We start from the raw sequence: 12,048 nt of genomic DNA on the forward strand, positions 1-12,048 counted from the left end.
AGGCTGAGGGCACGCCCCCCCTCCTTCGTCCGCTTCTACCTCCATGTTCTAGAGGCTTGGGATGATGTCACTGCATTTTAAGTAATTTCAATTAGCCCCTCAAACTGAAGCAGGAGGAGTGTCTGCAAGTTGGTTTTATGAAGGCTAGACTCATTTTGATACAGAACCAAGATATTTCATGTATAATGTTGGCATATTGTCGATTATCCACAGAGTCTGTTTTTTCATCACAAGCCCAAGGGTTCCCTTTACCAGATTACACTCTTTCCCCAACAAGAAAGGGGCTGGTGGGTATTGGAGAGGGTTCGTGTCCGACGTGACTGAGTCGGGCATCGCACAAATCCAGATGTTATTACATCTGGATGTTTGTTTGTTTGTTTTTCTTCCTGGAAAGAGAAATAACGAGCTCTTGAAATTCAAATTCCCATGGACTCTGAAGTCATGAACATATTTAAAACCAGTGTGAGGCTGTGACATTTACAATCACCGAATTCATGTCAGAGAATAAATCCGGAATCACCTACATACGGAATATCCATTCATCTCCAGCCATGTGTTGGGCTATGTATGCTTCAGCACTGAAAATATTCAGAAAAGGTGACAGGCTCGTGTTCTGGAGGTAACCACCCTCAACCGCCAGCCTCTAGACACTCAGCACATGTGTTAAAAATCAGAGGAACCCAGAGACACTGCAGCAGGGAGGAGAGAACGGAACAGCGGAGAGAGACAGGGCCTGGCCGTTTGTCAGCTCCTACCTGAACGGGCGCACTTGGCTTTGCCTGGAGACACAGGTGTGTGGGCTGACCGCAGCAAAATGAATGTCACAGCCGGGACAGGCATGTGAGTTTCTCAGCCAGAAACGCATCCCCATTAAAACCAAATGAGGCTCCCGCAGATGACGTCGGGAGCGCTCAGCCGCTACTGCCACAGAGGGACAATTTATTGAAGAGCTAAAGATGCTCACCTCGGCGAGGCTGACAGGCAAACACATGAGGGACGCTTCACTGGCCACCTACCCTTCCGAGGAGACATCTGCCAGCCCTTGCTGTGTGAGTCATCCCGGGAGGCCTTGCTAAAAACTCCAAATACAGGTTTATTTATGCTGCTACCTCCCATTATCTGGGGGGTGGGCTGTGAAAGCTTCCTGTCTTTCTCCTCTCCAGCCTCGTCGTCCTGTGTCTGGAGAGGGTGAGGAACCCACCATGGCCGGAAGTAAACACCCAGTGTCCAGATCTCTCGAGAGCATCTTTGTTTTACTTTCTGAACCTGTATCTGGCACACTGATGAGAAGAAAGAAAGCGCTGGAACTTCAGAAGAACCATTTCTCCACATTTCTCATCGGTTTTATGCCTAGAGGCCAAGAAAAGGAAACCCAAATATTCATCCCGCCCTCCCTCAGCAAGTAATTTTTGAGCACTAGTTCTGGGGAGCAAACAAAGTGAGCCACAGATTACCTCCACACAGCTTCCTCCGCTGAAATGTGTGCATGGTGGTTTTCTGCTTTCAGAGTGTGTCTTGTCACCTCAAAGAGAGCGGAAGCTTCCGGAAGCCCACCGTTGTCTACTCCTTCGGGCCCCCCGCAGAGCTTGGCCACGTGTTCAGCACCCTTCTAGGATTCCTTATCTCACTTAAGGCCACAGCCACCCTGTGAAGTCAGTTAGGACCCTCGTTTTACAAATGAGGAATCTGAGCCTGGGGAGCCAGTGGTTCTGCAATGGACCGATGTTTGTGACGCTCTGGTCCAGGCCTCTGAGCCCAGACTGTGCACTGTGTTCATACCGCAAGGCAAGGAAGACACAACGCTGATGAACGGAGTGAAGTTTTGATCCCGAGGCTCTTATAGTTTAATGGGCGAGTCAACTGAACATCAGGAGGAGGACTGAAGTTGGGAGAAGCCCAAAGAACTTAAGAATAAGGGTAAGGGGAGGGCACCTGGGTGGCTCAGTCAGTTAAGCGTCCGACTTCAGCTCAGGTCATGATCAATCTGCTCTTGGGCTCGAGACCCGCGTCGGGCTCTGTGCTGACAGCTCGGAGCCTGGAGTCTGCTTCAGGTTCTGTGTCTCCCTCTCTCTCTCTGCCCCTCCCCCACTCACACTCTGTCTCTCTCTCCCTCAAAAATAAACAAACTTTAAAAAAATTTTTTTAAAGGAGGGTGCCTGGGTGGCTGAGTCGGTTAAGCATCTGACTCTCGATTTCCACTCAGGTCATGACCTTACAGTTCCTGGGATGGAGCCCCGCTTTGGGCTCCACACTGAGCCTGCTTAGGATTCTCTCTCTCCCTCTCTCTCTGCCCCTCACCCCGCTCATGCTCACACTCTCTCTCAAAATAAATGAATAAACTTAAAAAAACAAAAAAGAATATGGGTAAGTCTGGGAGCTAAGGTCATGGGCTCAACGCTCCATCCAGGGGCCTCGTCTTGCCACTGGGGCCACAAGCACCGCGTCTGCTTCTCTGCAGCCCGTCAGAGGTTTGCCAGTGGTGGCTCTGCCCCTCCAGCTGCCCTTGGTCGGACTGTCATGTCTTTCACTGCCTGGCCCCGGGGCTCCCATGCTCACTCTCCCGCACTTGGTCACACATGACACCATAGCATGCATTCCACACATCAGGCAGTGTGGCTTCGGGCCAGGAGTGCCCCTCTACCCCAGCTGCCTTGACAAAACTTCCAGAGCCGTGTGCACCAAGGCGATTTCCAGAACTCATCCCAGGAAAGCCTGTCACAGACCCAACTGTCAAAAACGTCACTCCCTCAGAACTCCTGGCAATCTCCGAATCTAGTTAAAGAAAGGTAAGATTTGTTTACTAATGGAATGGCTTCTGTGTTTCACCCGTTTTATTACCGACTTGACTAGGGTTCTATTCAGAAAGCCCATATTGAGCAAATGCCCTGGGTGGGGCAATGTGCAGGTGCTGCGGCAGACGGGAGGCCAGGACACAAGCCTGGCCTTCCAGAGCCCCCCCCCCCCCAAGGCAGAGGCTCACTATGCGGCCATGACATAACACGTCCCAGCAGCCCACGGCTGCTGGCTTTGCTTTCTGTGTATTCATTATTTAATAAAGGCAGCAGAATAGGAAAAAGTAGGGGGCTTGTAGTCAGCCAGCTTCTTGCCTAGGGCCTGACACGGCCTGATTCCTCAGAACACACTGGAGATAGTTGCCCTCTCTCCGCGTAGTCAAGGCAGCTCTGTGCCCTGCCTATACCCATCACCTCCCATATCCATAGCCCCGAAACACAGGGTGGTTGCTGGGATGTTGAGAGACATAATTATCACATCACTTCATGAGCGAATTAGGAGCAAACAACTCATTTCCTGGGTCTCCTGTCGAGTTTAAATACAAGACAGCAGCCTCAGACCGGGAGAAATCTGGCAGATCTTACCTGGGGCCCAAAGCTAGGCTAAACACCGTCTTTGAAAAAGAATGAAAAAGGCAGAGGTGAAGGTGTGTGTTTCCAGACTCCTGGTGCCCAGCTCTGTGCCAGGGGCTGGAGGGGTGGCAAGGACCCTCATGCCTGCTCTCTGTGCCCCTGGGAACCAGCTTGAGGTATGGGACTAACATGACACAACCGGAGACCCTCACTGTGTGGTGCCGTGCTCCAGGGACTCAGGGGGTGGACAGACTCAGGTCCTGCCACTAAGGAGTCCCTGTGTAGTGAAGGACACGCAGATGTCCGTGGTGACTACAGTCCCCACCACGAAGACCCAGGTTGGGAGAAGGCGAGTGGCAGGGCCCTAAACCCAGTCTGGGGGTGTCCAGACAAGCTCCCAGCAGGTGAAACATCACCTCAATTCTGGAGAACAAGACAGAGATGAAGAGGAAAACGTTCCAGGTCTAGGGCAGCACTGACGAGTACAGGACTGGGGACATGTTCAGGCAAGGGGGGGCTGGAGGTTTACCGGACGTGGGGTCTCACCTGATCCTGAGAAGCCACACAGGATTAGCCCAGGAGAGGACACTTGACTTGTGTGAGCCCTGGGACTGCAGCTCCATGGGACAGCAGTGGCTGAGGCCTCGCTCACGCCTGTAACTGCAGCCTCAGCAGGATGGCAAGACGGCTGAAATCCTGGCCTCATCACAACTGATGGGAGATATACAGAAAAGAAAGAATTAAGAATAAGAATACCTGTAGCCTAGAGATTTGAGACTTATTTCCTTATGTAAGTTCACAGCAATCAGATGAAATGACCCAGAGAGAATCTTCCATGGCTGATCTTCCCATTGTAGGAAAGAGAAAACCTTCTTAGATCCCAAGCTCTGTGGCCCATCAGTATGGTTTCCCGAGCGTGGGAGATGAACCTGGCATCGAGCATTTTGGTTTGTATCTGGGAGCGTTTGCCTGGATGGCCCCTGGTAAGCAACTTACATCCAGCTTGCCCTAAACCCCTGCTCTAGGAAGCCCCCCTCACTTACCAAACCCCTTGATCCTTTAGGGTGGACTAGAGCCACAAACTTTAATCCTAAGGTTCTAAGACTACTCATTAGGCCTTGTTGGAGGGGGGTCAGGGGCACAGGCTTTCTCAGAGCCAAGCCCATCAAAATCACTGCACACAGCCTTGGGCAGGACTCTCTATAAGTGTCTATAAGATGAAGGGGGGCAGGCAGCTGAGTGGGGTGTGGGAGCTCAGAGGGCATGCACGGGATACAGGGGAAAGGACAAGGGAACAAGAATCAGACAGGTCTGGGTTCGAGGTCCAATCTCTCCAGCTTACAAGCTACGTACCTGCCGGAAGTCAGGTGACCTCTTGGGGTCTCAGTTTCCTCCTATGTCAGCTTTCAGATAGCATCTGAACTCTTATCAGGAGGTAAAAGCTTTGTATTATAGCCAGAAGACAGTGTCAACATCTGGTCAGTTCCCAGGACCCTAGAGCACAGGGACAGTCTTGTGTAGATGTTAACTTTACTGACCAAAGGCCCTGAACAGGCTGAAAGGCCATGAGCCAGGTTCACAGAACAGGAGTCAGCAGCCTGGTGCCCAAACCCCTGCTAACAGAATCTCCCCTGAGGAGGACCCAGGAGGCTACTGGCTCCAGAGCAAGGAGGAGCAAATCTGATTCTCCTATGAGTCTGAACGAAGAGATGTCCACCCCAGTGAGTCTGTAGCTGAGCCAAATATCATGCACCAGAACGAGAGTATGGCCTTCCCCACTAGCTCTCCCTTGGCTCCACAAGATCCAAGTTTTTGGCAGTTCTCTTCTTTTTAAATAATTTTATTTTATTTTTTATTTGAGAGAGAGAGAGAGAGAGAGCGAGCACGCTGGGGAGAGGGGCACAGGGAAAGAGAGAATCTGAAGCAGGCCCCATGCTCAGTTCATAGCCCAATGCAGGACTCAATCTCACAACCCTGGGATTGTGACCTGAGCTGAAATCAAGAGTTGGACGCTCAGCTGACTAAGCCTGCCGGGCACCCCCCTGGCAGGCCTCTTCTGAGGCACCCTGGAGTGAGTCTGTTCTAACAAAGGGTCCTGCTAGTTATGTTTTGCTAAAAAAATTATGTTTTGCTGAGTAAATCTGAGGATCGAATTGGCTTTATTAAGCGATTCATGAAGCGGACGGCATTCCCTCCAGCAAGCAGATGGGAGCTCCACAGAGGGGCACCAATGGATGGTTTTCATAGGGAGGAGGGCAGGGTATGAAGGGATTAGCGAAAGAAAAGAGGGTTCCAGGCAACATCACCTTCCCTGAAGGGGAAGGGAAGGGGGTCTTTTGGGGGGGATCTCCTCATCTTCCTTCAGAGGATGGAGAGAGCCCACGTGACAGATTACCTCATTGGTGCCAACCAGAAAATTCCAGATTGACTGGCTTAAAATTTCTTGCCTGGAGAGGTTGAGACTGCAATTAAGTCTTGCTTTGCTGTCCTGGGGGTCAAGTGACTCCATCTTGGGCCTGTGGCTTTCTTTCTAACAATTTATAGCAAGAAAAGCATTTCCTTCTGAGCCGGGTCCAGTCAGCTACAAGAGAGTGGGCACCTTCCAGCTCCTCCCTTCCTGTCCAACCTCGCCCACCAGAACCGTCTTTATTGAAGCAAAGGCACGAAGGACAGAAGTCAGGGTTGAGATCCGCAGCCAGTTGGGACGGAATACATGAAACATGGTTAAAGGGAGTTTCTAGGCTCACATAGGTTATAGAGCAAGACTGAAAAAACCTCGCCAGGATTTTTCAAAGCCACTTCAGGTAAGAAAAAGTATGGAGGATGATTTCTGAAAGAGAGGGCAGATAGAAATTCAGAAGCTCCAGCCCAGTTAGCTCGATGTCAATTCTGGGCAGAAACCTGTTGATGGGGATCAGCCAGATGCATGAGTTTGGTCGGTGACACTGACATTGCCAGTCTCACTTTAGAAATGTGCTATGGGCAGAATCCAGCTTCTTTCACCCAAATACTTGGTAAAATGCTTTTTTCAAAGCAAGATGAGGAAGGAGAAACTGCATAATGTGCATTGAGGTAGCCATTCACAGAGTGGAGCTGTCCCTTTGGAAGCCACTTCGTGGGAGAGCTGACCCACTGGTTGCTTTTGCGTGGAAATCCACAAGCGGGTTTTATATGGTGGCAACTTTTGCCTCAACTTGCCAACAATCAGAGCTGTTCAATAATACACTGACATCCTCCGAGAGGGAGCTCCCTGTCACAAAAGGTATTCAACTAACATATTAACATCTGCTAGCATGACTCTTAGAGGCGCACACAGTGTCGGGGTACAGAACGAAAAGACCCAAACGCCAGGATTTACTTGGCCAATCACCACCTCCGCGACCTTGGGAAATTCCCTTAACCATTCGAACTCTCGGCCAACTCTTATGTAAAATGAAGATAATTTTTTATAGGGAGGCTGTGAGTTCCAGGAGATGGTAAGTCATAAATTAAATGAGATAATGTCCATAAAAGCATTTTATAAACTAAAAAATGCTGTACTGATGTGTGTCATCATTAAGATTTTAGGGGCTTGGAAATACAGGACTCTTGAGGCTGGTAGCATTTGGTGCAGATTGCAGTATTTGGTGCTGGCGCTCTGAAGCCTGGATAGAAATAAAGTGCCGTGGAGCAGATCACGCCAGCTCTGGCATGTGGTGCGCAGATTATTACTCAAACTTCTCATTCAGTCGTAATGATTATTTTAAAGCATCAAGGCCAGGCTAGTTATATCGGCTTGCAAGTTGGCATATTTTTATCTTGGTCTATTCCAAGTTCGAAAAATGATATACTGGGTATGCTCTAGGTCCGGCGACAGTCCAAGAAATCCCCTACCTAATTAAAGAGGTTGACAGATGGAAAGGAGTTCGGGACACGGTATCCCCAGCTCACTGCTGGGCTTGGAGCAAGGTTGCCGGCTGTGCACAGAGTCTCTGTGGGGAGAAGGATGCCGAGCTGGACAGGGTGGCTTTCCTCCTTCTGTCTCGCTGGGGCTACACAGGCACTGCGTCCGGGGTCGGCTTCTCGGCTGTGACTTCTGGCAACTGGCATCAGTTCCACCGAGAGCTTCCAGTTGGGAGAGTCGGGTGCTGGCATCTGGGGCCATGAATCCTCTTGATTCTCATTCGCTGTGTACCATCTTTCTGGTAGAAAGGCCGTTCGGCGAGAACTTGTGGAACAACTGCTCTACCCAGCAAAGCTCTTGTCTCTTCTGAATAAGACTTGAGCGCGGTCTTGTCCCAACTCAGCACCTTCTAGCCCTAAAAGCCACCAGAAGTGAGAACGGAGTCACCAGCTGACCCTGCACTCACTATTGTCCTTCCGTTCCCTTGGGTTCTAGCCCTTCACCCGTGGACGCCATGAGGGAACCAGGCCTGGGGAGGCAGGTGAATTCCAGTGACCCAGTCTATCTGGTGGTGGAGCTACAGAGAAAACACTTCAACAGAAGACGTTCCTTACATTCTCTGGGATCCCCACGCTAAAGGATGGCTAATTTGGGTGATTCCTGAGGATGTTTCCAGCACTCTAAGCTATCGCACATTTGCTGCTGAAGAAGAATTACATTTCTAAAATATCATAATACGATATAGCAGAGAAGCACCAGCTTGGGGGGCTGTCACTTGACTGGCTGAATATCCTTGGGCCAGCACTTGGTCTCTCTCATATTCCATTTTCCACCAAAAAAAAAAGAGGATGAAACTCTTTGACTCCCAGAATGAACTCAAGTTCTAGAGAAAAACAGGTATGTCAAGCCCTTAAAAGCTTGAATTGCACCTAGTAGGGGTTCAATAACTCCTTGTTTGTTCCTGTCCCCTTTATCTCCAACAAGCGATGGACAGCATTTTTTTTTTTTTTTTTAAGAAAGTGAGGACTCCTTTGTCTGGAGGCCTGACAGATAATGTGACAGGAAAGAGGGGAGCTAGAAGGACCAAAGTCAAGTGAGAGAGATCGAGGCTCCCGTCTCCTCCACGGTGGGGTGTTACTAAGACTACCAACCCCTGGGGGCTGGGGAGGGCCTCCCTTCCACACTCCATGTGAGTCCCCGGGGGGCTGGTGCCATTTCCTGGTGGCTTCGAGCGGCACTAGATGCCCCTTTCCTGAACCCAGGAGCAGGCAATGTCCCACCACGACTCCAGACGGCAGGGCCACCCACTTCCAAGCTGGGCCGTGTTCCGGACGCTGCATTTTATGGCACGGTATTCGCAAGGCTCTGCATTTCTTGACGCAGTAAATCTTCCTTCTTCTTCCTGCAGAAGGAATTGCCATACGCACATAAAAGTGACTGTAGGAGAAGTTTTAGGCATCTCTCTGCCCCTTTCCCACCGTGTAAGCATTCCTGTGGATCCCGGCTTGGTCGCCCAGATGGTCTATGAGAAGAAATCCACAGCAACTCATCACCGGGCGTTTCTTCTTGCCAAGATGCACAGAAGGTTTATGTTTCATGATGGAAAGGTAAGTATCTCGAACAAGGCAGAATCCAGGGTAATAAAAGCTCCTTTTATTTCATATTCTCTTTCTCGGTGGTGGGTTTTATTCTGAATCTCACTAGACGCTTGACAAGCATAAAAAGCAACCGTTTCCTGCCTTAAAAATGTTGCCTTCTGAGGTCTTTTTGTTCCCTTGAACCCAGCCAGCCTAGGTTCTCCATGGGAGGGCAGAGATGCTGAGAAGGATACCATTGTTTGCACCGGAATAGCAGCTGTGTGGGGTGGGGGTGGGGTGGGACCTCTCCTACAGGCAGGGCGACAGGTCCCCTGGCAGACGGTGGCAAAGCTTGTTTGTTTTCCTCAGGTATCTGTGTGTGAAGCTAACCCGTGTGACTGCCGCAGCCTTCTTTCCGTGCACGGGCCCTGTGCCGGGCACACACTCTACATACCGGATGCAATGCTGGTGCTTCAAGTTCTGTATCCAGCCATTTGCGTCACCCTCAGAAAGGTTCTCATCCACTGTTGCTGGATTTCAGAGAACCCGGAGAAAGCCATGGGTGTCTTCCTCCTCTCTCTCTTACACACACAGAGTAACAACGCATGCAATTTCGTGGATTCCCTGGGCCCCCCTTCATGAAGCCCATCCATTAACCCACAGGATACTGGACCTCCAAGCTAAGAAGTTTGCTCTAATTTGTGCCCTATCTGGGAAGTAGCCTCCAAAGGCATCTTTCCCCCTTGAGTGTGAGCTCTGTGGGAGCAAGGTCACCTCGCATTCAGCTCCGCGTTCCCCACAGCCCATTAACCCAGGACCAAAGTGACAATGAGAGATAGATTCCAGGTCCAAGTCAGCAAGGGCATTAGGACCCACCAGATGACTCTGCTTAATCCGTGACTGAAAGAGATTCTGCCCACCGAGCAGAGGGTAGAACGATAGCACAGCTTAGGCAGAAGCCTCTTTCTCGGCAAACCCTCCCCCCCCCCCCAGATCTGGGGCCGTGCTCCCCAGTCCTCTGCAGCGGCCAGCGTCTGCTCCAAGCACCTTCACAGCAAGCACCCCCCACCCTTGCGTCTGCTTGCGGGGACCACGTCGTCACCACCCAGAGGCCCCCTCCTAGGGCGACTATGGTACTGATCCGGCCCGAGTTGAACAGGCCATGACACTCACGTGTCTTCTTCCATCAGAAGCAAGATATCTAGGTATTTCACAGAAAGCTTCATCGAGCCCATTTTTTGACCCTAGAGATGAGAGCCGGTCTGTGAGTGTCACTTGGATAAGCCAAGGTGGTGGTGACAACTGTGGGAGGGCCAGGGAACAGAGGCAGGGATCTGGAGGGAAATAGCCAGTTTGCATCCCCACCCTTCTGTTGAGAGGCAAGGTGACCCTGTCCTCACCTCCGTTTGCTCATCTGGAAAGTGGGGATGACAGTACTTCCCTCGCCCTGTTGTTTTGAGAACCCAAGGCTGGGGATGGGCCTTGATACCTGTGGAGAGGGCTGTACGGGAAGAATATGAAGAGCGCCACCCTGAGTGCACAGCCCCAGCCTCTCCGCACACCCGGCGGGCAGGGGCACCCCGCCTGCCAGCTCATCCCACAGGGTGGGGGCCTTGAGCCACGGCACTGATTCCAGAGACCCCGGTCCCTGGGGACAGGACATCTCCAGGTCTCCTCCTCCGGGACCAAGAGTGCTGACCTTACCCAGCAATTACCCTTCCCTGGTAAAGCTCTCCGGCTCCCACAACTCGAAGCCCCGCAGTTAACAGCCGGCGAGAAGCTAATAAGCCCGGAGCAGTGAAAAGCCCCGGCCCCTGCGGATCCTGTTGCCATGGCAACTCCTGCAGGTGTTCCTGAAAGGAAGGAGGAGGCCAAGGGGTTCGGGTTGCCTTTGGCTCCCTTTCCGAAAATCTAACAGTAAGAAAGGTCACCGGGTGAGAGAGGCCTCCTCGCGTGGGCAGCAGACACAAAGGCCCTCGCCCGGGGTTGCACGGCTAGTAACCCGCACGGAGCACTGCCATCAAATCCACTCTTCCCCGCTCCGCCCGGGCTGCCATCGCCGGGAGTTGGGGAGACTGTCTCTGCCGCCCAGGCCTCCCACCTTCTTGTCTAGGTCTGCAGACACCTGTTCCCTCCCGTTCCCTGTCACCATCCAAAGGAGATCTCAAGTAGGACAGCTGCTGAGCCCCAGGTCCCCACCCCTGCCCTGGATGAAGGGGGCACACGGAAGGGGGCTCCCTTTCCTCCTGGTGTCCCAGCCATTAAGACTAAGCCCACCAGGGGCTATAGGTGGCCGGTGAGCCCTGCCTTGTGGAAAAGGACCAGACAGAGAAACCCACAGGCAGGGAAACTCACAGAGGGTTGGTAAAAATAAGAGGGGCTCTTGTCGCGTCTGAGCCCCTAGATCTGGTCTTCCCAGAGGTCCCCTACACCCTGCCCCTTCTGTGGTTGGTTACGGGAGCAAACAGTCGCCCCTCCCATTGCTCTGAGCTGTGCTCTGTTAATAGCACAGCTCCCACCCCCCACATCCTCTAAGGCTGTGGAGACCTCAGCTTGGTGCGGGGACAGTCACCGTGCCTTTCTGCTAGATCTTCTGTCTCCTGCTCCTGGCACCTGAAAGCCTCCACCCCAGGGAAAGGCTTAGAAGGAGCAGCAGGAACAAGGAGGGAAGAAATCGGGGCTGGGGCTGCCTCTGGGGAATGCTTTTCCACATCCCTAAAACACCCTGCAGGCAGCCAATCACCTGCAAGGGATACGAGCAACATCACGAAGTCTGGGGAACCAGGAGGTGATTTCGGTGCAGAGAGCTCTGACACTCACAGCAGGGGGACCTCACCTCTATGTGCCTCAGTTTCCTCATCTGTAACAACACCCACCTCACAGAGTTGTAAGGATGGAAGTTGAAGAATGGAGATGATGCACAGAGTGCCAGAGTTTGGGCAGGATGTACATGGGTGCCTAAGCCCTGCCCCGCCCCCCCCCCCCAGCACTTACTATAATCGACAAGGAAAAACAAGGGAGGGGGATGGTACCCCAGACCTCAAACCAGAGAAGTCCAGCCACCTGTTGCAGACTTAGAGGAGTAGCAGCTTGTTATAGAGCAGATGGGACTGGATTGAAGGAATGTGGTAAACACGACTCTCAGTCCCTCAGCCCTCCACAAAATCCATGAAGGCTCCCAGAAGGTGGTGGAGGATGCTGGCAGAAACTCACTGAGCCCTTG

The sequence above is a fragment of the Herpailurus yagouaroundi genome, unplaced genomic scaffold (genome assembly GCF_014898765.1).
Source record: "Herpailurus yagouaroundi ecotype Mexico unplaced genomic scaffold, PumYag 188, whole genome shotgun sequence".
NCBI lineage: Eukaryota > Metazoa > Chordata > Mammalia > Carnivora > Felidae > Herpailurus > Herpailurus yagouaroundi.